The sequence below is a fragment of the Notothenia rossii genome (genome assembly GCF_949606895.1).
Source record: "Notothenia rossii genome assembly, chromosome: 11".
Classification (NCBI taxonomy): domain Eukaryota; kingdom Metazoa; phylum Chordata; class Actinopteri; order Perciformes; family Nototheniidae; genus Notothenia; species Notothenia rossii.
In genome coordinates, this window is record NC_136910.1 from 21589697 (window position 1) to 21617187 (window position 27491).

A 27491-nucleotide genomic window follows, 5' to 3' on the forward strand; every position below is an offset into this window, starting at 1 on the left:
TGACGAGATGGCAGACTGCATTGTGCAGTTGCATTGTATGACCGGTTGCGATGCAAACTCGGGTTTCTACGGCAAGGGTAAGATGTCCCTGTATGCCAAGGTGGCGAAGAGCCCTATAGCGAGACAACAGCTCGGTCGGTGCGGAGATGGTCTTATCATGGAGGAGGACGTGATAGAAGGACTTTTCCAGTTCACCCGAGATGTGGTCTATGGGGATAAGAAGAGCAGCTCCATGGCTGAGGCTCGCGCCGCTAAGTGGAAGACCATGAAGAAGAAGTCCTTCATCCGGCTTCCTCCGGATGGAGATAGTCTCCGCCAACATGTGCTACGTGCCAACTACCTGGCCTACCTAGCGCGCCACCCTGCCCTGAGGAAGCATCCGTCTCCACTCGGGCATGGGTGGGAGCTGGTGGGTGGCCGCTGTCGCCCTGTTCGTCACACACTTTCTGCTCTTCCGGTGACCCTACCTGCACCAGGAGAAGCTGACGATAGCGAAGAAGATGACAACGAATGGGATGAAGACGGATCCAATCATGAACAGAGGAGCGTATATTCGTCGGAATCTGATTCTTCCGAATACAGTGCATCTGAAAGCTCCGATTCAGATTAGATTAACCATATAGCTTGGCTTCCTAAGCTACAGAACATTATCAGTGACGTTTAAGTTAGAAATGTATGCAGTACTGTGATTATTTTCATTTATGGAAGTACCATATTATGTGACAATTATACATTGTATAACTGTTTTATAAGTTTGTTTTCATTTGTTTTTAGTTACAACTATTAAAGATAGATTTTGTTATCATACACTATGAATTGCTTTCATTTTATGTTACTTTTCACTCCAGCATATGGCAGCCATCTTGGATATCTGGGTAAAAATGATGTTATAACGTCAAAATGATGTCAGAATCGGAATCCCCATGGTCAAATCAGTGCCGTTACACTTGATTGTAGGTGATGGGGTTCAAAAGTTACTTTTTCAGATGGCGCTGGCGGCCATCTTGGATATTTTGGTCAAAACTACATTTTATCGTCAAACTGATGTCAGAATCGGTTTCCCCATGGTAGATTCAGTGCAAAAAGTGTATTTACACTTGATTGTAGGTGCTCTGGTTCAAAAGTAAATTTTTTCGAGGGACCGTGTTTCTAAATTTTTTCTAAAAGGTCCATAGATGTCAAATCAATCGTCAAAACATGTTAGTCAGAGAATGGTCACGGGATTGAGGTCCTGGACCCAACTACGTGTCTGAAGCTTGGCGATTTTTTGCGAGCAACCAATCACATGAATCTCCCGCCCCCGACATACGAAGCAATAGCAATGTTAAAACGAAGTAAACTGGATATAAACTCTCCAAACAGGTGAAAAAACTGTCAGTTTCACCCACTGTCTCTGCCACCTCCCTCCATGCCTGGTTCCTCCGGTTTGTATCCCGGTAAATAGTTCCGGTCGTAAAGAACCGGGTGATTCGCTACCGTAATATCTCGTTTGGAATATGAGGAAATGAACTGCGGTCTGGCTCTCCCAGCTTGCACGCGGTTTGATTGGCTGCGCTTGCACTGGCGGGATTTGCATAAACGGGATTTGATTGGCTGATGCCAAGCATCGAGCCTCAAAAGTTGAACATTGTTCAACTTTTGATGCCGATAGATGCTCGTGATGCTTGCAAAGCCATGCCATGCTCCCCACAATGCAGTTCGGCGAATATTAAAAATCTTCTACGTCACCCCATTCAAGTGAATGGGCGAAGCGTTGAAAGCATTTTTTGATGCCTGTAGTGTAGACGTACCGTTACCGGCTGTTGATAGCCCTTATAAGCAGGGGTGCACACAACTTTCTCAGTGAGGTACTCAGATGAGTACCTGGAGTCAGTGTTTGGTACTCCAACTTCTGGCTCCCCTCAAAGTTCCCATGAAGCCCTCTGTATCGCGAATGTCAACGGGGGGGGGGGGAGGGGGGGGAGACCACAGAGCGTGTGAACGTTGTGATCAGCTGTTTTAGCGCAGTGCTGCTGTACAGGCCGACGTTAACAGCAGCCCTGTCTGTGCACACGGAAACCGACTGTCGTCCGGGGATCTAACCGCATTTTGGAAAAGCTTCACAAGTACGTCGGTACACAAATGCGCTTTGTGACACAAGTGACGGTACGCATTTCAGATTGTTGCCGCGCATGCGTACCTGCGTACCACTTATGTGCACCCCTGCTTATAAGCTAACGCTAGCATGCTTTATTCAGACATTAGCTTTAGCCTTTAGCCCGCTTGGAGTTATGGGTGGCTAACGTTACTACAGTCCGGTTGCTCAGTTAAGAAAATGTAACGTTATTTATGGGAAACGTTAGCCTACGTGTGTCTGGCCGTGACTCTGACTGAGTATGCCGTAAAAGCTTGCGCTAATGTTTAGCATGCGCTAACGTTTAGCATGCTTTATTCAGACCACGCATTATCCAGTGAAGAAAACTCAGCAGAGCATATATTTCTCAACACAACATTAACTGTAACGTTAAATGTTCTTAACCGAGCTAGTGGACTGTAAAAACACTACCCACCCATGACTCCAATTCGACTAAAGGCTAAAGTCAATGTCTGAATAAAGCATGCAAGCGTTAGCGTTAGCGGCCTACCAGCATGAGTCATGGCCAGATTCAAAGGTAGATATACTCAGACAAACATTAAGTATCAACTTTACCTTTTCTTAACTGAGGCTTGGTGGCCTGTAAACAGTATGAACAGGCGGGCTGCGTGTTTTCTATTGTAAATAAATAGATAATACTATGAATTTGTATTTATTACCAGAGTAGAAATTCTGGTGTTAAACGTCAGTTTAAGGACCGAGTAAGTGGGCTTCTTTCATATTGACGAGCGACTTATATTTTAATTTTCGAGTTCAATTGATAAAGATATTGTAAATGTAACTTTAGTTTACAACATTGTGTCTTTATAATTTTACATCACCAAAATGTTGACCACTGTCCTAAAATAAAGTATAGGCTTTGAGTAACGAATTTAAATGTTTGATATATTTTGAATATGTCAATGATCTTCTTGTAGCTTAGACACTTTGATGGCTAATTAAATACTAATGAAAGGTTTTCTCTTTTAAACTTCAGGGAAGCAGCCATCTATTCCTACTGTTCTACCCATGTGGATGATCCTGTGAATGGGTAAGTTTAATAAATAAAAAAAAATGTCATGAGGGTATGAATTTGTAAATTGTATGTTTTCTGGTTGCTCATATAAAACAAATCATTACGGAGCTTTCAATACTCACAAATGGAGGAAGCATACCCCACATACACTTAATGGTTTAAAGCCTGGAATTGTTGATGGGTATGATGTTTTAGAATAATTTGAAACGGGTACTACTGATCAGTTGAATGATGATTTGCCATCTGAAGAACTTCCTGATGAAGAATCAACAGTTTCAACCGATTTTGAATTAAAACTTGCCTCAGTCCTACTTAAATTAGAAAATGATTTTCTTGTATCAAGTGCAGCTGTGAATGAGCTTCTAGAAGAGCTGCAATATTTAATTGGTACTGCCTCTGTGCCAGTTACCCAAAAGACTATAATCCACTTCTTACAAGATTGCAATTGCCAAGTTGATGAATCAGTTGTGAAAGAGTTGGCCACTGAACTTTGCACTTCAAATCCCATTCAAGCTGCAATAGGAAACCGTGGAATTCATGATTGTTATCAAGAATAAGCTGCTTTTCATCGTCAGAAAGCTGAGTGCATGGTATAGGGAACATTAAAGAGCCTATGAACTGAAACTGTGTCCTACAAAGAAGGTGGAACTTCTTGACTCAAATGAACTGACTGATCCATACCTATTGGCTGACTATACAGTTGGGGGAATGCGGCTAATAACTCTTAAAAGATACATTCATGTATAAGGTAGGGCTGGGCGATATATTGAGTTTACACGATACATCGTGGATTGCACTACATGCGATGTCGTAAATGACCACATCGTGAACATCGAGTATTATGTTGTCAAATCAGTTTCCCGCCGCGGCCAAAATGAGCTTTCCTTTCTCCCTCATAGACACAGTCACACACGCAGGCACACACACAGGCCCCGCCCAACTTGCACACAAACATTACACACACGCACAGTGACAGAGAGGCATTTGTTTTGAGGAGAGCGAAAGAAAGGTTAGCTAGTTTAAACCTTAGCACAACATGTTCTTTTTATTTTTGTATGTCTTGTGAACGCAACGCTGGCATAATATGATATGATGGCCTGCTGACATGGCCCGTGTTTAATTCAGCCCAGATGCGGTGACTGCAGGCCAAATCCATGAATGCGGCAGCCAGGTGTCCAAAATAAAGTCGCACCGGTATGAGGCGCAGTGAGAACCACGCACCTGTCAGACTAGCGATTGGGCACATTTACATTTCAGGAGAATAATGAAGATGGTTGTTCGAATCCGTTTCTCACGAGACCAGCGCGCTGCTGTTTGCATTAGTGTGGACTGGACCGACTGAACTGACACCGGCAGCCTTAATAATTGTGGAAGGATGGACCCCCATCCTGCGAAAAATAGGAGGAAAGGTGGTGCAGAGAGGGAAAGGGAGAAAAAAGTACGCGAGGAGGATGCAGCGAAATGTGCTAAAATCACAGATGTATTCAGAACCCCCCGTATGGTAAAGAATGACGAAGCAGAAAGTAAGCTAGCCAACATTATGAGCCACATTTCTTTCTATATTATAGCCTGATGTGCACATCGACTGACTGTCAATAAAACTGTTTCTCAGTCCAATGTTAAGTTAGTGGCAGACCCTGTGTGACTGAGACTGTGAGGCTACAAAAAACCCAAACCTCCTTACTGTTACTCAGAGCAAATATATGTAGGCTAATATAACCGTTAGACTGCAGCTAACTGTGGGGCTACACAAGTATATATTTTTTGTGTGTTGGTTAAAATCGTTTTAATAGAAACCACGGATGAAGACAGTATAAATAACAATGGTTTAATGCAGACATATGTTACAGGGACTACTAGAATCATCATACTGGCGTGACTGTAAACATGAAGGGGTTAAACAAATTTTTTTAATGTGTTTGAGGAAATTTCAGAATATCGCGATATATATCGTGTATCGCAATATAGTCAGTAAATATCGCAATATAATTTAGAGACCATATCGCCCAGCCCTAGTATAAGGTCAGAATGAGTGTATATATATATATATATATGTGTATATATACATTAATGCTGTCAAAATTATCGCGTTAACGGCGGTAATTAATTTTTTGAATTAACTGCGTTAAAATATTTAACGCATGTGCAGAATGGCCCGCCCCATACATCCCACCGGTGGCAGCGCTGGGGTAGGTTACAGCCATACCAAGAAATGGCTTAGCCCCACCATGAAAAATGATGTTAAAGTAAGCAAAATAAAGTCCGCCGAGTAAATTGCACAGACAACAGTTAGTAAGATTGATTTCAGTAGCCACTTGTCTGGAAATACCGAAGACCAGAAACGGTTTTGAAAACTTTTGTCACGTAGTGATCGTCTTCTCAATAAAACATCTTTGATAATGTCTTCTGGCCAATCAGAATCAAGATAACGGCGTGGTGTTGTTGCAGGAAGTCCTGACGGAGAATACTTTTGCTGTAGTACATCTCTATATACATCGATACAACATTACGTGTTGATAGAAATCAACACGTAATGAATTAAGACCCCACGGTTTGATGATTGATAGGTGTGTGGGCTGTCTTTAATTTTGACACACAGAACAATGTTATAATAACAGGGCTCGACATTAAGGACTGCCCGATGGCCCGGGGCATCTAGTATTTAGCTCAGGCAATGAAGCCTCACCTGCTGGTTTCCCGATCGGGCAATCTATTATGCCAGTATCATGCAGCTCGCGGATCCAGTAATGAGTGACCTGACAGTAAAACTAAACATATCTATAACTAGTTACGGTAGTTTGAGAGGTAATTAAAATAGCTACGTGTGATATTCTAACCTGAAGTGTGTTTTTTTCCGCTCACCGCTGCATGTGATCATGCAGAGCTGCGTGTCAACTCGTCAGCAGCAGCTGATATCTCTCTCCCGTCAGATTAGACTTCACTCGCGTTTATGTCCATATCAATCAGATCCAGCTAGTTCTAGCTAATGATATGACTACCTGCTTATTAAAAGACACCTAAACAATAAGTGTCGCTATGCAACTGGGTGAGGCCACAAAGTATAGCGCAGCATTATGCATTTGTTTACATGCCCACCGGAACCCCGAGGCATTACCAACAGATCAACGCACAATCAACCCAGACAGGACATCTCATTCTCCATATTACGTGTTAGACATTAGAATTGACTATTCTTGTCTGTCACATACTCTTTTGTCTGTCACATAAGTGGCGCAACCGAAGCGGTATTGCGCTAAAGGGAAATTATTTTGACCGAAGAGATTTAGATTTGCCGGCTAACGGGAACTCCGACGTCACCATGTTGTGTGCTTCGCGGATGCGCTCGGCTCCTCTCGACTGCTGCTCGGGTCTGCTCGGTCAGCTTCCGGATGAGGAAGCATTCATTCGACCAACTTACAGTAGATAACATTATAAACATTTTTAACAGGGGTCATAATAGTGTAAATAATGTTTGTTTTGGCAGTTATAACTGAATGTAATGTTTTCTACTTTTTTACATCTGGGAAGGCATTTGCCTTCATCAGATGGAAAGTGTCTTGACCAACAACTTAAGTATTTCTTATAGCTATGCAGGGCATGCAAGCGAGCAAACAAACAAGTGAAATTAAGAATAAAATTGAAATTGTACAATATAATATTGTGCTGGTTCATCTTATAATTCAGTCTAGAGAATGCACCAGACAGCCTCTACAGTAAGAACTGAAAATATCTAAATTTTTTAGGGGGAGGCCCCCCAAACCCTTCGTGCCATTTCGTCCGGGCGCATTTTTCAGGGCAATCTCTATTGGGCTCAGGGCCATCTGTAAATTAGCTTAGATGGCCCACAGGGCCATCTCCCAAAATCCTTAGTGTCATGCACTGAATAAACATACATACTGTATGTTAAATTGATATACCCGCCTTCTTTCATTTATCTTTCCATTCCCACAACAATATACATAAAGAAATGGCATATTTTGGACATATGTGAATAATCATGATTAATTAATTTTTAAGCTGTGATTAATCTGATTAAAAATTGTAATCGTTTGACAGTCCTTATATATATATATATATATATATATATATATATATATATATATATATATATATATATATATATATATATATATGAATTTTGTATGTAATACTTTGTAAAGTACAACACAATGCAATTTGAAAAGAAAGAATGTATTGAGTGTACACCTGCATTTCATTAATTCCCTCTTCACATCTCTCTTTCTCTTAGAGCGCCGTGGCTGATATTGGACCACCTGTTCGATTGCTGATCATCTTGAGCGACCACAACAGCGTCAGACTTGAGCTTCGAAATGGGATTCCCAACTCAATGGAAGAGCTCATTGAGGAGGTCAAGAATTCATGTGGATTAGAAGGTTACATAAGGCTACAGTACAAAGACACTGATTTTGGGAACACATTTGTTAATCTTACATCTACACATGCGATTAAAGATTTAACAGTGATCAAAGTTGTCGAATTAGACCCGGATTCTACAACTGTGGTCTTGTACCCAGTTGAGATACCATTAAATAGTACACCTACAAGTGGACTGTACGGTGAAGACTCCTCCTCTGGATCTTTGAATACAGATGACACAGTACTACTTAGCGGCTCTTCCTCGGAATCATTAAGAACACAGCGGTGGCCTAAAGTGTTTCCAATCCCGGTCTTCTCCTATGACACAGAATGTCAATTACAGAGAGGAAATGCAGAGTACACAAAGAACCAATCTAGACTGACACCAAGCTCAAATCATCTGCAGAGCTTGCTGTGAACTCGTTGAAGACCAAGTCTCAAGAAGAGTCCTACCCTGCGAAGAATTTAAAGAGAGCCAGGCGAGCTGAGGCCAACCATTTTCCATCCTTGTCGATTGGTGAGACTCCTGAAAGCATGGAGCAAGAGACAATTTCCCTTTTGGCAGAGCAACAGAAAAGAAACAACCGGCAATCAATAAAAGAAAAGATGGCGAAGGCGTTTGGATACCGAAGACAAGAAATAGTGCATCAGGGGCCAAGCATTGAAGGCCTCTTGGAGCGGTGGCCTGCACTTTTTCACATGGAAGAGGTCATTATTTTGATGTAAGCCTGTAGTGGAGAAAAAATGAGGGCCCAACTAACTAACAACTATAGACAGCCAAGGCAAATATGTTGACGTTTTATTTTTACAATATCAATATCACAATATAAGCTTTACATCTATTACTCTTAGTATCTTTATTTGGTGGTGGTTTTCAATAAATATGTGGATTAATTTAAATGTTACATTCATACAAGCTGACTTGGAGTACTTTTAATCAAACCGTTGGCTCTTTATAAAAAATATGTGTATTATAAATTCTGTGTTTTTTGTTTCCTATGCTGCTTATATTTTCTAGGTAAATGCTGAGTTCATAACAACAACTCCATTGGAGACAAAGTTCTTGGCGCAGTTGGACAAACACTCCACCAAACTGCTGCAGGTCATCAGGAGCAGGGGAGGAGTTGTGAAACAGAAGACCACCGGGATCTTGCAGGTTTTGGATGAGGTATCTATGAATGAGTTTATCTGTGGGATCAGTGGCTGAATCGTCCTTTTTTTTGCATTTGATTTATAATATATCAGTGATGCAAATTAGTCGCTTTTCGGCGCCTCCCGCTTTTTTAACGCTGCTTTGGGTGACTTGTGTAATTTGTGGAGAACCGAAGAGTTTTCGTTTTGGGGGGGCTGGGGGTCCGTCAGTCCGTCCGTTAGGCCGTCCGACTGACGGACAACTTCTCACTACGTGGTTATGTCTCGTCTGAAAGGAGTGTAGACTAGACTTGAGTGCTTACGGAGGGCACCGGAACGCCGCTCCAACTCTTCAAATATTGCAGTACCCATAAGGAGCCGTACACATGCCGCAGTGTTTGCGTGACTGTGTCTGTAGTTGTAAGCACAGTGGCAATTTTTTTTTATTAGCATCTGGTTAGCTAGCTATGCTAACGAATTTAAAGAGCTTTTCTTCAACCAGGTGGAAGAGAGCTCTCTCCTGAGAGGCTCAAATAACCTCAGCTCAGTGGGGTTAAGGCACACCTTGATATGATCATTATAATTATTAATGAGACATTAGAGACTAAATGAAAAACAGGTATAAAATACTATATGACAGTAACAAAAAAGTTGTTAAAAATAACGAATAGAGTTTAAAAGGGGAGTGATTTGTAAAATATCCAAAAAGAAAAATCTGCTTACAGTTCTGTTTCAAATCGGTGTTGAAAGATGTACCCATAGATCTCATGTTGTTCTCAAAGTGCACCAGATTGATGCTTTTAACTTCAATATTTAAAAAAAAAATCTTCCCGGGGGAGCATGCCCCCGGACCCCCCTAGAGAAGGTTAGCCCCCCCCACTTAAATCATGTTCACATGGATACTAAGTACATTTGCACACATCTTGTGTCCATATCTTTCTGTTTTGGTGGTCATGCCACACCGTCCACACATGCATGCAACTTTAAAAGGTAGCTGCAAACTTGGGGAAACATTTGCGCCTCAGGCCTGTTGAACTACACTATATGGTCCTCATCCATTTCCCTTTTGTTTGCATGATATGCCGGACGCTGAGGCTGGAGAACTGGAGCAGGCAACAATGGCAATCTTTGTCATTGGGAAAGAGGATCAGTTTCATCAACCCAAAGACGTCAAGGTTCTCATCGAAGGAATAGAGGTCCTCAGCGGCTTGCCCTCGGTTGCGACAGCTTTTGCCATGCTCTTCGGGCTCATATACGCACTGAACTTAAGATATCCGAAATAACTGCAATCCACTTTTGAAGTTGTGGAAAAAGTCCTGATGGAACTTAAGGGGAAAAAGATGAGCCCAAAAGTGAATAGACTGAGAACCCAGCTGTTCATCGCAGAGTAGACACTTTGTTGCACTCACTCACAGTTACCATTGTTACATGGTAAGGTTTCTAAAACCAAGGTTTTATAATAATTATGCATTGTAAAACATTTGCGAAAAAGTGTTGTGTTCAGAAGTTGCACTTACAGTATGACCGATTTTCACCGTAGAAGTTATGCATGTCTAATCAGTTTCAGAGATTATATGTCTCACAGGTGCAAGTTGTCAGTGTTGCTTTAAAAAAAGTGTGCAGTAGAGAATAAGGACAAGTCTTTTTTCTAAGAGTTTGATGTTTGGAAGCGGCACATATTACTGCAACTAATAACTGGTACTTATTAACATGTCTAAGATCAGGTAATGGCTGCCTCAGAGGCCAAAGCTGGTTGTGTGAACAACTTCTTTTTCATTCAAATAAATGTGCTCTGGAGTTAAAATATGCAGATTGATCTGAAGAAATTGACTGTTTTACTTTTATTAGTGTACCTTTGAGTTGCATTGCACTCGTTAAATGTGTTTAAGACACTTTAGGTAACAATGTGGCTGTCATTTGATTAACTCTGAAAATACAGTTTTTAATGAATAAATCACATGAAATGAGTTACGGCTGTCCCCTCAGCTGTGCAGACTTATTTAATAATACGGTAGGAAATTGTGGAGTAAAATTCATATCTATCTTGTGTACACACTTTTCCTCTACTGATGAGAGGAAGACAGAGGGGACTGAAGTATTTCTTATTTTTCTACATTGACCTGAATGTATTCTTTATTCTGTGTATTTGTGGACTGAAATATAAGTTTTTATAAAGTTTGTGATACATATATTTGCAGTCACTTTATTATACGTTAAATACATTTAATTCAAGCTAAGATACATTAGCTAGTTGGTGCTCTTACCTGTGTGCCTCCTTCAAACAGCATTATAACCAGACTGTATCTTCAAACGATAAGTACCAGTTTTAGCTACTTGATTTTAGATAAACAATTGAAAAGACAAAATCAACCAGCTAATGTATTGAAAGACCAATCTTTATTGTAAGGTGCCTTTTCTTTAAACCTTCAGATGTGAGATATTAGTTATGCAGTAATAGTATTGACAATACAAAAATACTGAGCAACTTTAGTTGAGTTAACTTTATATTTCTTATTGTCTAAAAAGCATTTATTACACATTTTTCCCACTCATATTCACAGTGTGTACCAATTGACTGTATTTCCCGTCAGGTGTCATCTCTCTAACCGGAGTACTGTTTTGGATGAAGCGGCTCCGGCACAAACATTACAACATACAACAGATTCCCCAATAGTAGGTGTAGCAGTACGTACAGCAAGTTGCATTACATAGATTGTTATGAACACACCCTCAAAATAGCATTGTGATTATATTACTGGATGGAAACTGAAAGCACGGGAACATTAATAAACTACATAACAGAAAGTACGAATAACAATAATGAAATTGTGACTGTAGATATGTTTATACTTTATATTATTTACTGTACATGTTTAATTTAGATTTAATTATTGTGATTATTCTATCGATCTATCTAAATCTCACAATGGGGTAGGTTACAGGAACTTTTCATCAACAGAATGCTTTAGTCTGGCTTAACTCTTCACTGATTGGTTGCACACACTTTAAATGTACTGGCTATGCAAAACAGAAGGTGGGGCTCATTATCATATTAAAAAACGGGCGAATAGTGGCACTTTAGGCTTTCGATATTTAGGCTTTCGATATCTGCGCGCGAGGGTCATTTCATGCGCGTGTAAAAGCACATTTTCTGCTCGTGAGTAGCTTGTTTTGCGCGCTAGAATATTGACCCAAATCGGACTCTATAATAACGCGAGAGAATTTCCACACCTTTAGTGTATAAAACTCCCCCACTACTTAGACTATTCCTTGCACCCCTCTAGCATAAGCCCGAATGGTATCAACCATATTGCGTCAGTAACGTGCACTTGTTGTTACAGCAGGATTAGTTTGTGTGTTGTGGACACGACCGGTAGATTTGAGCAATCCGTGTTCTCAACATGCTTACTTTAACATCGGGCTAAGGTAGGGCTAAGCCATTTCTTGGTATGGCTGTAGCCTACCCCAGCCATACCCTGGCGCCGCCACTGACTGGAGGATAGATAATTAAAAGGCTACATCTTTCCAGTCCTGTCAGTATCATCACACTCTAATAAAATGGATAAATAAACTAAGAAAGGTGTAATAAATCCTATTATGATCCCCTAATCAGGTGTTGAAGGTGTCATCAAACCCTAGGCTAATGGTAATTGACTCCATAAAGACTCATCCAGCTGAGGCATCACATTTAACAGAAATACATTAGCATGACGGGTTAGCACACATCCGTTTTGCAGACAGCTTGTTAATGGCGCATTCACACTACAGCGCGGAGCTCGCTTTAAGCGTGCCGAGCCGTGCGGGGCCTGTTTTTGGTTGCGCGTACACAGAGCCGGCCCTACCCATTAAGCGACATAAGCGGCCGCTTAGGGCCCCGCAGCCACTAAGGGGCCTCCTAGCAAAAAAAAAAAAAAAAATCTTTTTTTTTTTTATTTAAAAAAAATAATAATCTCAGTACACCGTCGCCTTGATAAGTATGTTTAATTAATGATGTTAATATGCCTAGATGTCTTACTCTCAAAGGCATGTATTATATTATTGAGTCAATAATATAATACATTAACCGTGCTTTAACTGAACCTCATCATGACACAAGAGAGGACGACAGGATTGTAATTTCCCGTGTTCAGTGAATGCAACAGAGGCAAGACACCAGACCAACCAGAGAGTTGAATGGAAATAAACATCGGTCTTATTGGCTGACAGGTACCTATCCTGTGAGCTGTGACAATGTTTAAAATAAACTGTCAGTCAGACTCAGAGTCTTTGAAGATGGACATAAGAACATTTTTTCTTAAAAATACGACAATTCTCAAGTCGTGGCTCACACAACAACCCCAGAGCCACCACTTGAGCCAGGTAAACAAGGTATGTAAATGTCAGTGAACTTTCAAGTTATGCGAACATGTAAGCAAAGCATAAATTACAGCTACGTTGACGTTACTTTGAATCGCGGGGGTAAGCTAAACCGTTAGCAAGTAGCTATAGCTAGCCAAATATATTAAATAAACACTTTGTCATACAATCTAAATGTAATGGTTTTTGGCGTTACCTGGTAATTTCAAAGAAAGCTCTCTGGGAAATGTTGACTTACTGTTCGACATGAAGCTAGAAGCTACCTTACAGTACACAGTTGATCCGTAGTCCTGTCAGTTAAAGTGTTTCATAGTTAGCTTTGCTAAGCATCAACCTAGCACTTAAATATGTTATGTGACAGTATTTCTGAGAAAAAGTCAGCTGAAATGCTGGCATAGTTGCCACTGCTTTATGTGTCAACAGCATGTTTGAACGTATTTGCAGCAGTAAATGTGGCTGTTTGGCCACTGACGTTGCCATAACAACACCTGAATTTAAATGTGCAACCTCTTTTTGTGACAGATTTTTGCAAGAAATTATAATTCTTCTGAATGATATTCCTATTGACAACTAGTTTCTATGTGAACATTATGAGATGGACAGCCAGAGAGAATAACTGAACACTTGGCCTAGTTCCGGCCCGGGGCTACTTTTTCACCTTTTTTCTGGCCCGACTAAATCGTGGTTCTATCAAGGCCAACAACCAGGCTGAGTCGGGCTGAGTTTGCTAAACTAGAGAGAGAATCGCTGTCAAGGGCAATAGAGTCTGTTTGCAGACCACAGCAAGGGGGCGGATCCTATAGGGGGCGTTTCCTATAGGGGGCGGATCCTAAAGGGTTATGAGCCCCGACCCCCACGTATTTCTTAAAGGTATATGAAGCTCTGTTTCTCATTTATTTTAATGCTTTGAATGAATCATAAACGAACTTTGAAAAATAATAATTATAATTAATTTGCATAAAGAATGAACAGTATACAACCCACAAGGAAGACAAATTAATTGACCTATTGACAGATCATAATGAATACAGAGTCAATTTGATAGTTTCATAACATAGGATACATTAAACTCATAAATTGTAGGCATATCATTTTGTACTGTTTGTGCAGTGGTAGTAATTATTATTCAAATCAATCAACTACATTTTATGGAAAATATTGCTGTATATCATTTAACAACATGAGTAGAGGTTTTTGTACACCTAAAATACTGAAGTTGAAGTTACTGTCCTGATGTGTATCATTCATTTGTTCATGTTGTGTCTGGTGGTAAGATTAATTAAATTAACGTATTTGTTATTTTTGAAACATTATAATACACATCAAATACTAAACGTGAAATGTATAGCACATACCAATACATTGTACAAAGGAAAATATATACAGTACAAACAAAGAGGAAAGTCTTCATTAAACATAAACATTTTATTGAACATAAACATTTTATTGAGAGACAATAGAACAAGAGATGTTTGCCTAGTGCAGGGGTTGGCAGCCCACGGGCCGCATGCGGCCCTTTAAGCCCTCTGCTCTGGCTCCCTTGAGCTTAGACAAAAATAAGAAGGAAATAAAATAAAAGTACTTGTAGGACTATTTATATTTTGTTGCACGGTTGAAAATGTTTCGTATCTTGTATTTTGAGGTGATACTGTGACACATAAATAAAAAACAAAACGGTTTTAATTAGGTCAACTAAAATATGCGTCACATCCTGCTACGGTCCCGCGCGAGCGCCTTTTCTTGGAGGCACTCGCGCGGGGACCCCCGGCTCGATGAGCGAACTATGGATAAATCAAAGAAAAGTACCGGAGGAACACAGGATTTAATTCTGTGTGGACAGAGTTATATGCTTTCAGAGCAAACGATGCTGGTTTACCGGTATGTTTGATATTTAGAGAGAAGTTGTCAAAGGTGCTGCAGCCTTTACGTATCGAGGAACAACACGGGAGAGGAAAACAGCTGACGATCTTCAGTCATCATTCAATGGGGTATGTAATTTATTTCAGAAAACACTTTTTGTTATATTCCATGGAAAGCTCTTAACGTCCCGATAGCAATGAATATATTAAATGCTTTGACAATAAATACATACAAAAATTAATCTCTGGAAGCCGTAGCGCTGTAAAAAGCACGACCAATCATTTTAGCCGACCCGGCTAAAATAACTGGATGGCCTACCTGCCTGTCAGCCTTCCATCTCTGTTCCATCTGTGCACAAACTTATCTCGTTGCCTCATCGATGATGCGCGTTCGTATGTCTTGGAGGAGGGACTCTGTAAGAAAGTCTGAAGGAAGAGGCCTATTTTTTCCGGTTGTGTGTTTTCAAATGCTAGCGCACTCGAGCTGGTTTCTCCATTCTTACCTACCCTACCTTTAACTCTTTTTAGGGTGCAGCTATATGTTTTATTTATTTCAAAGTAGGCCCATTTTAATAATATTTTTTTTTCCTTCAAATGTTCAGAGGACTCCCCAAACTGTGTTTAATTTATTTTAAAGTAGGCCTGTGTATTATTTGTAATTCTCCTTATAGGAGTTCTTTGTTTCTTATTAGAGGTTAACAGTTGTATATAATGTAATAAATAGCCTAATAAATGCAAAAAAACTGTAGTTTTTGTCTGATACAACAATAAATACAACTTTATTAGCTATCAAGCTATGAAATATGTTTTGCGGCTCCAGACAAAAAAAATGTGGGGAAAAAGGAGCAAAATGGCTCTTTTGGTCCAAAAGGTTGCAGACCCCTGGCCTAGTGGAAGCCTAACCCCATCAGCCATTTTCATGGAAGGTGCCTCCAGCATCATAAAAACAGTCAATGCTGCAGAATCCTGCCAGATCATCTTCTGAGTACATCCCCAAGAGTTGTCCTCTGCGCCCATGTCCCCTGTAGCCTTCCGAGTCCTTGTACAGGTTGCGGCGCACTCTGCAGCTGGAGATCTGGAATGGGACCCCAATTTGTCCCCATGAGGGAAGCGAGTCCCCACACGTGAACTAATATATTCTTAAACTAAACATACCCTTTACTATGCCAGTGAATGTCACTATGTTGGCTTTATGAGTTATCGGCATAGGATCCGACAGAGGAATTTTTCCTGGGCAAACAGTGCAAAAGTTCTCAAGAGGTATGAGGCGCTTTGACAGTGTCTCCATGTTCTGCGGTGAACACGCATCCGTTGACAGAACAGCTGGCAATTTCTTGTGGTCCAACAAGTAAAGAACAAGTGATGTCAAAGCGGCTCCCTCAGGTGGATAGAGAATGTCCTCAGTACTGTGGCCTTCAGGATCAGATTCAACAAAGGCCTCAAACACATCACTGTCTGTACTTCGGACCTTTAGGAAGAGTTCAGGTCGGGTCTGATTCAAGTGCCATTTTGCTATGGACTTATGAGCACAGGAATTCTTTGGCTTTGAGCATGGACACTGCCAAGTATTTATTTTTATGTCATAACATACAGACACCCTCCCTAACCGCGAATAATATGAGGTGCATGTTTCAAGTACTGACACATAAACTCTTGATGCGCCACTGCAAAATGTCACCTCTTTACTCAGTGGGCTGTTTTCAGACTCAGCTTTCTCCTTTCTCACTAGACACATTCTTTTTGTGTTGTCAGAAATCCATTTCTTCCCAACCATATCTGACAGAACTTCCTCCTTCAGTGTGACGTCTGGTTTGGATGAAGTAGGACAGTATATCAGAGACCTAACATGAATACACTGAAACCCAAATAATTTACTTCTTCTGGAAAATTCTGATGCCTGCTTGCAATTTTCAAGCTCACAAACAACTTGGTGGCTGTTTCCCCAGGTGAACTTCTGTACATGAATGGGGTTTCTCAGCCCAGAAAATGTTCTTCCAACAGCAAAAATGCCCTTTTTGAGGTCTAAGCATTGGGATGGAAGATGGTGACTAGAAGTAATATCAGGAACAGATGATAAGTGATGTCGATCCATGTGGGTCTTGAGGTTTTTCATATACAGCTCAGTTTTACACAAAGGGCATGTTGTCCTTTTGGCCCTTCACTGGACTAATTTGCTGCGACTGATGGCTTGGAGTGGAGTGGAGGCTACAGATGCTGTGGCAATTTGGGAGGCTGCAGAGGTGAAAGGGTAGGCTGAGGAGGCCACCGTGGAGGCTGGACGGGAGACAGTGGATAGATTACATTATAGCAGTATAGTTGTATAATACATTTTCCCCATCTTTTGTTTAAGTTGTCTTTAGGGGGAATATGGTTATGACCACTGCTTCTGGTGTGTTCATGTGCATCACTTACTCTGGCGAAGCGATCCAATGCTGCAGGCTGCTGGGCCAACGGTGTAGTCTGCTGGGGAGACAGAGGAGGCTACCTTGGAGGCTGTGGAGGAGGCTACCGTGGAGGAGGCTGTGGAGGAGGCTACCGTGGCGGCTGTGGAGGAGGCTACCGTGGCGGCTGTGGAGGAGGCTACCGTGGAGGAGACAGGAGGCTACCGTGGAGGCTGAGGAGGAGACAGTGGCGGCTGGTGGGGAGACAGTGAATAGATTACATTATAGCAGTATAGTTGTATAATACATTTTTCCCATGTTTTGTTTAAGTTGTCTTTAGGGGGAATAAGGTTATGACCACTGCTTCTGGTGTGTTCATGTGCATCACTTACTCTGGCGAAGCAATCCAACGCTGCAGGCTGCCCCTGCGCACTTCTGAACATGTTTCAGAATAGTGGGCTGGGTTCTGATCTCCCCACAGTAGCAGCAGTGGAAATGCGAGGTTTTGCAACACACACCATTGCACCTGTACATTGTGAATCCTACAAAGAGAAATCTAGTTTACAAATGACTTCATTCTTAAGGCAATATAAAAATGTAAACTGTATTCAAATTCACGTTAGAATAATATTAGTTAGTAATAGTTAATTGACTAACTAAAGTTAGTCAACTATTTGTACATCTTGGAAGATCTGCAACATTTATTTAGATTAAGAAATACCTCCATGTTTAACAGCCGTTCTTCTATGGGTCTGCAGATGGGCCACAATATGGCCATAGTCCCCCACCTTGCTGCAGAATGTGCACTTGTATGTATTAGGGCCTTCACAAAGGGGTGTTAGAGGGGCATCCCCCTTGTAAACAGTTGGGTGAATCTGGAAGAAAATAAGGAATTGTTTACTATTCAAACTGTTTTTATTTGCACTTTCAACAGTAACCATTCATATCACCAGTGGCGGCCGGCCCATAGGGGCGCTAGGGGCGCCGCACCACCTCTTCCCACATACAAAATGTTTTTAAAAAAAAAGATATATATATATATTTCAAAAATATATTTATTTTTAATTTTTAATGAACAAGGTAAATATCATACAATTGGTATCAGTAAAATGTATAATCTACAATAAAATCTTGTTTAAAATTGTGTTACGATGTCTAAAGTTACTGATAAGTCACATGTTTCCTGCCTGGCCTTGCCCTTGGCATTAGTTTATCATTACGGGGCGCTGCCCCCGAGCCAAACAGCAGCAACCAGCACGTTGCAAAAGTCTCAATAGTAAACTGTGCCGGCGAAACATAATTTCAGCCAATCAGCGCCGTCAAATATTTTCGTCACGAGAGCGCTCAAGTTGGCGCCCACGTTGCTTACGTGCGTTGACGTGAGTTTTTTTTTAGACTCGTGAGGAACTGGGGTAGTATCTATAGTAACGCAGTGTAGGCGGAGCCGTGACGTCATCTTCAGTGAGCTCCCCAGAAAAACAACACAGCCGTTAGCTCTTAGCACTCAGCGCCAGTGTTGGGTGTAACGCGTTACAAAAGTAACGCAGTTACAGTAATATATTACTTTTTGCTGTAACGAAGTAATGTAACGCATTACTAATGAAATGTGGGTAATATATTACCCGTTACAATGCTTAGTAACGCAGTTACAACACATTTTAACCCGAAATTAAATGGTGTTTTGTTTTTTAAGAATGTACTAACATAGCGAGACATTCCGACACCGGACAAATTGTGCGGGTAGATTAGTAAACCTGGTGTTTACCCTTCAGGCTTTGCATCGGGATCTTCGGGGAAGTTGAACGTTATGCAACCATTCAAAAAGAGAACGTAGCGAAAAATACAAACAACAAATTGTGTCAGGTGCGCGTGACCTGCTCCGCTGTGCGTGCATCATTTCAAAAGTGCTTCCACAGCAGTGACACACATCTGATGTGTGGATAATCATTTTTACGAAAATGGTTAAAGCAACCATCACTAAACGCCAGCAACACTGCATCTACTGCAGACAGTAGCAACAGGTCAGATGCGGACATCACGTTACCCTCCGTTGTGGACACTAGCTTACTCCCGCCTGACTCGCCGGCTCCGGAGCAGCAGTCTTCGTCGCCCGAAACTACGCCGCCCCTCTGCGGCCCGCAGGTGCCAGGTATATCTAAACAACTACCCGCCTGTACAGTGGGGTAAGGCGGTCATTTTGCAGCTTGTGGTATAAAAATAGACAATGGCTAGAATATTCATGTGAAAATAGTACCATATTCTGACATGCCTGTAGAAATGTTGGGTCAAAAATAATGCATACAAAGCACAGATGCCTTCACCACGAATGGCTACAAAAAGATCTCATATCCCAAGCTTATTATCAACGAGCTGATGTTGCAGCTGAAATGTTCTCCAGGTCACAAAGTCAACCTCACATGATGATGTGATACCAGTTTTCAAGCACAGTAAATATTCTCTTCCCAGCGTATATGATGGGACCAAGGTGATGATGTAGTAGGCTACATGGTTTTAATAATACTTTTTCCTTTCAATGTTTGCCATTTCAAACCATGAGCATGGTTTAAATAATATTTGCCTTGATTTACAATATGTTAACCTTCATTATAGTCCTTGACAGCAGTCTGTACTGCTGTATTAACAACGTGTCACATGTTAAGAATTTACAATCAGAATCGAGTATTCAACTAAGCCCTGTAATACAAGTTGTTAGTAGCCTTAAGGGCCTACACAGTTGTTATGCTATACCACATTGCCCTTCACTGGATGCATAATGAGCTGCACTAAACTACATTTTAGCATTTAAAATACCTAGCTATTCTTTCGGTTATTTTGGTGAAAGTAACTAAAAAGTAACTAAAGTAGTGTAACTCATTACATTTCAGAGACAGTAATATTGTAATGTAACTTATTACTTTCAAAAGAGAGTAATAAGTAATATGTAATATATTACATTTCGGAAGTAACTTGCCCAACACTGCTCAGCGCTCACAGCTCTTCATATCTGTTCAGAAACTAGACAAAAGTTAAACAAGTACAAACCACATACTGTCTGTGTCATGGCCGTTGTTGTGAGTGTGGACGGTCGGAGCATTTACAACGTTAGCTTAGCCAAATCTCCATTAGAAAACACGCATTTTAAAAGGTTTTTCGCCTGCCGTCTGTCTGCAGACTTGTCAAAGCATTAATTCATGGTTTTTACTATCCGGTATCAGTATGTTGTTACTTCGGCATTATTTTGAAACGTGTATTACAATTAAATCACGGTAAAATATGTTCATCTTGTTGTAGTTGTAGCCCCCTTGACAGCGATTCTCTCTCTAGTTTAGACTGCGGTCAAGCCAGCCAGCCTCACGTGATATTGCGGTGCGCGAATATCCTATGCATTACGGTGGAATAAAAAAAAAATCCTCCCTCTGTGTTTAAATGAGAATAAAACAAAAACTTTCCAGTATCAAAGAATCATTTCACTTCAGGGTGATAGCAGGACATCCCATCTAGTCACTCAGAAAAAATCAGGACATTCTGATGTACATTTTCAAAATAAAGGACCTTTGGGGACAGGGATGATAGCTCATATATGAGACTTCAAAGGTATTTTATTTTGAAACTGTACATCAGAATGTCCTGATTTTTTTTTGAGTGACGACATGGGGTTTCCTGCTATCACCCTGGAGTGAGATGGATCTATGATACTGGACAGTTTTTGTTTTATTCTCATCTAAAAACAGGGATGATAGCTCATACAATAGAGATTTAAAAGGTCTTTTATTTTGAAACTCTACATCAGAATGTCCTGATTTTTTCTGAGTGACTAGATGGGGTGTCCTGCCATCACCCTGGAGTGAGATGGATCTATGATACTGGACAGTTTTTGTTTTATTCTCATCTAAAAACAGGGATGATAGCTCATACAATAGAGATTTCAAAGGTCTTTTATTTTGAAACTCTACATCAGAATGTCCTGATTTTTTCTGAGTGACTAGATGGGATGTCCTGCTATCACCCTGAAGTGAAATGAGTCTTTGATACTGGACAGTTTTTGTTTTATTCTCATCTAAACACAGACGGATGATTTTTTTTTACTCTACCGTAATGCATAGGATATTCGCGCACCGCAATATCACGTGAGGGCTGACTTGACTAGGTTTTCCCGAGGCTGGCTTGACCGCAGTTAGTTTAGCATACTCAGCCCGACTCAGCCTGGTTGTTCCTGGCCCTAGAACCACGATTTTATGGGGCCATTACATCACCAGAAGTCCCAATTTAAGGGGTCATTTCTCCCAAAAAAAAAATTGTTTACTAACTATATCAACAGCCTCACCAAAAATATTTTCCACCAGCCGCCACTGCATATCACATAAATGACAGGAAAGTTTTTGAATGAGCTTTGATATTTATATTTCAATTGGATTGTTTATTAGTTTATGCAGCTCAAGGGGTCACATAATTTGTATAATATAACTAGTGTTTTTGCTTATCGATATTAGGTAGTTTTGATTATGTTACATTCTTTAACCTGTCTTTAATAGTGTTAGGTGAGCTATTAAGCATGTGTTAGATGACCAGTGACTCTTCTCTAATCATATTACTTTACCACATTTCTGATGATGCCATAACTAATGTTACATAATTATAGAAGACAAATCCGAAGTGTTATTTTTACATATTGATTAGCAGCCGACATTTACTGAAAGAATGCGTCCGTCTCTCCTCTGGTTCATTACAACCAGTAGTTACAAACTGTTACAGTTACAACCTTAATCAGTACCACACATCTTATTACTCAATTCAACCAACCAAGCTAGCCATGTTGTCTATCCGAATCCATACCATATTATTTGATTAGGTTACAGTATGTAGGGCAGGCCTACTTATATTTCCAAGATAATACAACAGTACACAACAGTACACTAGCATCATGCTAAGTGCTGGTTTGCATCACAGCATACGCTAACCTTAGGTCAAGATGATCAGCTTTGGTAACACAAATCAGTATTGTTACCGAGCCTGATAATCTATTGACCTATCTAAGCTTAACGTTATTACAACAGTAGAGTAGGCCCCGTTGCAAATGGGACTATAGGCCACGTGTTTATAGCATCATGCTAAGTTAGCATTTAATACAACAAACATTTTTACCACATACAACTATTATTTACTTTATTAACGCTTAACGAGGTTGGACAGTCGATGTTGTACTTTGATAACGAGACAATCGTGTGTTAAGAAAAATGACATTACAATAAATATAAACATGCATCTCTGGAAAATACTATTACCGCTGTTTCAAAGTGTTGTTCGGCCATCTTGAAAGAACTAATTACTTCTTCTGCGAGGATTTGTAAAAGCAGCTGGAATCCCTTAAATTGCATTACTGCCACCTACAGTATGTATTTCTGCATGTATTCGAGTGTGCATCCAGACTCGGTGAGGACACTATCGATACTGACTCAGCAATCACTGTAAGTTATATTCTTGTTTAAATAGACTTCTCTGTTTCATTTATTCTACTCTGTATAATTGTTCTGTAGTTATTGTAGCTAAAACGGCGATTTCTGAGAGATTTTAAAATCTCAGATCTGCTCAAGTCCAGCAGCTGTAACTCAGGTCTCAGTGAGTCACGCCCCTCAAGTGTGCATTCCAAGAGGTAGGAAGACTCTGCTGATTGCGTGAAGTGCAAAACGCTTCCCAGCCGAAAAACATTTTAAATAGCGCATTTCAAATCAGAATAACTGAGTGTGCATCCAGACTCGGTGAGGACACTATCGATACTGACTCAGCAATCACTGTAAGTTATATTCTTGTTTAAATAGACTTCTCTGTTTCATTTATTCTACTCTGTATAATTGTTCTGTAGTTATTGTAGCTAAAACGGCGATTTCTGAGAGATTTTAAAATCTCAGATCTGCTCAAGTCCAGCAGCTGTAACTCAGGTCTCAGTGAGTCACGCCCCTCAAGTGTGCATTCCAAGAGGTAGGAAGACTCTGCTGATTGCGTGAAGTGCAAAACGCTTCCCAGCCGAAAAACATTTTAAATAGCGCATTTCAAATCAGAATAACTGAGTGTGCATCCAGACTCGGTGAGGACACTATCGATACTGACTCAGCAATCACTGTAAGTTATATTCTTGTTTAAATAGACTTCTCTGTTTCATTTATTCTACTCTGTATAATTGTTCTGTAGTTATTGTAGCTAAAACGGCGATTTCTGAGAGATTTTAAAATCTCAGATCTGCTCAAGTCCAGCAGCTGTAACTCAGGTCTCAGTGAGTCACGCCCCTCAAGTGTGCATTCCAAGAGGTAGGAAGACTCTGCTGTCGCCCATCAGCAGAAAATAGTTAACTAATTACAGCGGCGTGCCCCCAAAGCTGTGAGAACTGAGCAATCAGGTATCCATCTTAGGTTGCGTTTTCCTGGAGCGTCAGCGTCAGCCAGACGAAGACTGACAAAGACATTAAGAGTCCTGTGGGAGTAAGACTGACAAAGACATTAAGAGTCCTGTGGGAGTCACGTGGGAGGCAAAGAGGAGGCAAATCCTACTCTGATTGCGCCAAGTATCGCTGGTGTTATTTAGTTTTATTCAATTCTCTTGGGTTCTCTAGCCCCTCATGCTATAATCATGTGTATTTTCTGCATTCCTGTTCATGTGTCTTCTCGCAATTATCACTGGCCCCGTGTTTCTCCTAATCGATTTCACCGGCCTGCTCTCGTCTATCCCACATGCTCCACTGAGATCCAACATCTCGTTTCAGGGGGCCTGTGGAACTGCCAGTCAGCTGTCCCTAAGGCTGACTTCATCTCTGGCTACGCTTCCCTGCAGTCTCTGGATTTCCTTGCTCTCACGGAGACCTGGATCACTCCATCCAACACATCCACCCCAGCAGCTCTCTCCACAGCATATTCCTTCTCCCATACACCCAGACCCTCTGGCAGAGGAGGTGGCACTGGTCTCCTGCTCTCTCCCAAATGGAGCTTTTCCCTCTTCAAGCTACCTAATTTCACTCCTTCTACCTTTGAATTCCATGCCGTCACAGTAACCCATCCTATACAATTAACCATTGTTGTTCTCTACCGTCCACCAGGCGCCTTGGGGGACTTCTTGGAGGAATTAGATAATCTCCTCTCACACATCCCTGAAACTGGCCCTCCCGCTGTACTTCTCGGAGATTTCAACCTCCAGACAGGGAAGATATCTGAACTAACATCTCTGTTAACCACCTTTGCTTTCTCACTGTCTCCATCCCCACCAACCCATAAAGCTGGCAATGTCCTTGATCTCATATTCTCAAGGAACTGCTCTACTTCTAACCTCTCTGTAAACCCGCTCCACACATCCGATCACTTCTTCATTTCATTCTCTCTACCCCTTTCCAAACATAACAACCTAATCTCTTCTAACTCTGCTCCTGTCCGCCGTAACCTCCGTTCCCTCTCCCCCTCTACCTTTGCCTCATCGGTGCTCTCAGCCCTCCCTTCCTCTGACTCGTTCCAACTCCTGCCTCCAAACGCTGCTGCAAAAACTCTCCTCTCTACTCTCTCATCCTCTCTGGACTCTCTCTGTCCTCTCACATCGCGGCCGGCTCGTCAGTCCCCTCCTGCTCCCTGGCTAAATGACGCACTGCGTGCTAATAGAACCATCCTTCGGGCAGCAGAGCGGAAATGGTGGAAATCCAAACACCATGACGACCTCCTAACCTATCAGGCTCTCCTCTCCTCTTTCTCTGCTTCCATCTCTCAGGCAAAAAGCACTTTCTTTCAAGATAAGATCCAATCTTCCTATTCCAATCCCAAAAAACTATTTTCTATCTTCTCCACCCTCTTGGACCCTCCCAAAGCACCTCCCCCCTCCTCCCTTCTGTCAAGCGACTTTGTTAACCACTTTGAAAAAAAGGTTGATGATATTCGCTCTTCCTTTTCTGACTCACCTTTACTCACCGCTGGGTCACCAGACCCTCCCTTCACCCACACACTGACCTCCTTCTCCCCTCTCTCTCCAAGTGAGGTTCTTACCCTCGTTACCTCTGCCCGTCCTACCACCTGTTCTCTGGACCCTATCCCCTCAAACCTCCTTCAGACTATCGCTCCTGATATTCTACCATTTCTCACCCATTTCATCAACACTTCTCTAACTTCTGGTCACTTTCCAAACAGTCTCAAGGAGGCAAGAGTAAACCCTCTCCTTAAGAAACCCACTCTCAATCCGTCTGATGTTATTAACTACAGGCCCGTCTCTCTCCTCCCGTTCCTGTCTAAAACACTTGAACGCGCTGTCTTTAAACAACTCTCCTGTTATCTCCATCAGAACAACCTTCTGGATCCGCACCAGTCTGGTTTCAAGGCAGGTCACTCAACAGAAACTGCTCTCCTTGCTGTCTCTGATGAACTGCACACTGCTAAAGCAGCCTCCCTCTCCTCTGTCATCATCCTTCTGGACCTGTCTGCTGCATTCGACACAGTGAACCATCGGATCCTCCTTCGCACTCTCCAAGAACTTGGAGTTTCAGGCACTGCACTTTCCCTCCTCACCTCATACCTCAACGACCGCACCTACAGGGTTACTTGGAGAGGGTCCGAGTCCGACCCTTGTCAATTAACTACAGGGGTCCCTCAGGGCTCGGTTCTTGGTCCCCTCCTCTTCTCCCTGTACACAAACTCGCTCGGGTCTGTCATTAGCCCGCATGGTTTTTCATACCACTGCTACGCTGACGACACCCAACTAATTCTGTCCTTTCCCCGCTCAGAGACCCAGGTCGTCGCACGCATCTCTGCTTGCCTAGCAGACATCTCTCGGTGGATGTCTGCTCATCACCTCAAGCTCAACCTTGACAAGACTGAACTGCTCTTCCTTCCGGGAAAAGATTGTCCCACTCTTGACCTAACAATCAACATCGGCACCTCTGTTGTTTCCCCGACTCAGACTGCAAGGAATCTGGGTGTGGTCCTAGATAACAAATTGTCCTTCACTGCAAACATCGCTGCTACAACCCGCTGCTGCAGATACACGCTTTACAACATCAGGAGGATACGTCCCCAGCTGACCCAGACATCAGCGCAGATTCTGGTCCAGGCTCTCGTCATCTCACGCCTAGACTACTGCAACTCCCTCCTGGCTGGTCTACCTGCATGTGCCATCCGACCTCTGCAGCTCATTCAGAATGCAGCGGCTCGTCTGGTCTTCAACCTTCCCAAATTCTCCCACACCACACCGCTCCTCCGCTCCCTTCACTGGCTTCCAGTAACTGCTAGAATCCACTTCAAGACACTGGTACTTGCGTACCATGCTGTGAATGGATCTGGCCCTTCCTACATCCAGGACATGGTTAAACCGTACACCCCAGCACGTGCACTCCGCTCTGCATCAGCCAAACAGCTCGCTGCACCCGCACTGCGAGGGGGACCCAAGTTCCCGTCAGCAAAAACACGTGGGTTTGCTATCCTGGCTCCAAAATGGTGGAATGAGCTCCCCATTGAAATCAGGACAGCAGATAGCTTACACATCTTCCGACGCAAACTGAAAACTCATCTCTTTAGACTCCACTTCGAGCGATAGAATTACTAACAAAGCACTTATATACTAATAAAGGGCTGGCTTTCTAAATGCCAGTTGAGTAGCACTTGAAATGTTTGGCTCTATGAAACCTGATGTACTTATATGATTCTGTTTTCTTAAAGGTTGTATCTTCCTGGTCGAATGCACTTATTGTAAGTCGCTTTGGATAAAAGCGTCAGCTAAATGCAATGTAATGTAATGTAATGTAATGCTGAGTGTCATTATTCATAGGATCCTCCCCTTATAGGAAACGCCCCCTATAGGAAACGCCCCCTATAGGATCCGCCCCCTGCCTGCGGTCTGCATCCAGACCCATCTCGTCAAGGGGGCTACAACTACAACAAGATGAACATATTTTACCGTGATTTAATTGTAATACACGTTTCAAAATGATGCCGAGGTAACAACATACTGATACCGGTTAGTAAAAACCATGAATTAATGCTTTGACAAGTCTGCAGACAGACGGCAGGCGAAAAACCTTTTAAAATGCGTGTTTAACAGACATAAATAAACCAGCAACTGTATTCGCCATGACACAGGCAGTCTGTGGTTTGTACTTGTTTAACTTTTGTCTAGTTTCCGAACAGATATGAAGAGCTGTGAGCTCTGAGTGCTAAGAGATAACGGCTGTGTTGTTTTTCTGGGGCGCTCATTGAAGATGACGTCACGGCTCCGCCTAAACT

At 41.8% G+C, this 27491-nt stretch overlaps 2 long non-coding RNA genes across 2 annotated transcripts; one reads left to right on the top strand and one right to left on the bottom strand.

The window, feature by feature from the left end:
- Positions 1 to 7386: 7386 nt before the first annotated feature.
- On the top strand, positions 7387 to 10846 carry LOC307024053. Its single transcript, XR_013803824.1, has 2 exons — positions 7387 to 8248; positions 8545 to 10846. It is a non-coding gene; the product is annotated as an uncharacterized lncRNA (long non-coding RNA).
- A 6536-nt stretch (positions 10847 to 17382) lies between these two features.
- Positions 17383 to 18108, bottom strand: LOC307025697. The gene is made up of 3 exons (XR_013804241.1): positions 17975 to 18108; positions 17646 to 17795; positions 17383 to 17507 (listed from the first exon to the last, which is right to left on the bottom strand). It is a non-coding gene; the product is annotated as an uncharacterized lncRNA (long non-coding RNA).
- Positions 18109 to 27491: the final 9383 nt, after the last annotated feature.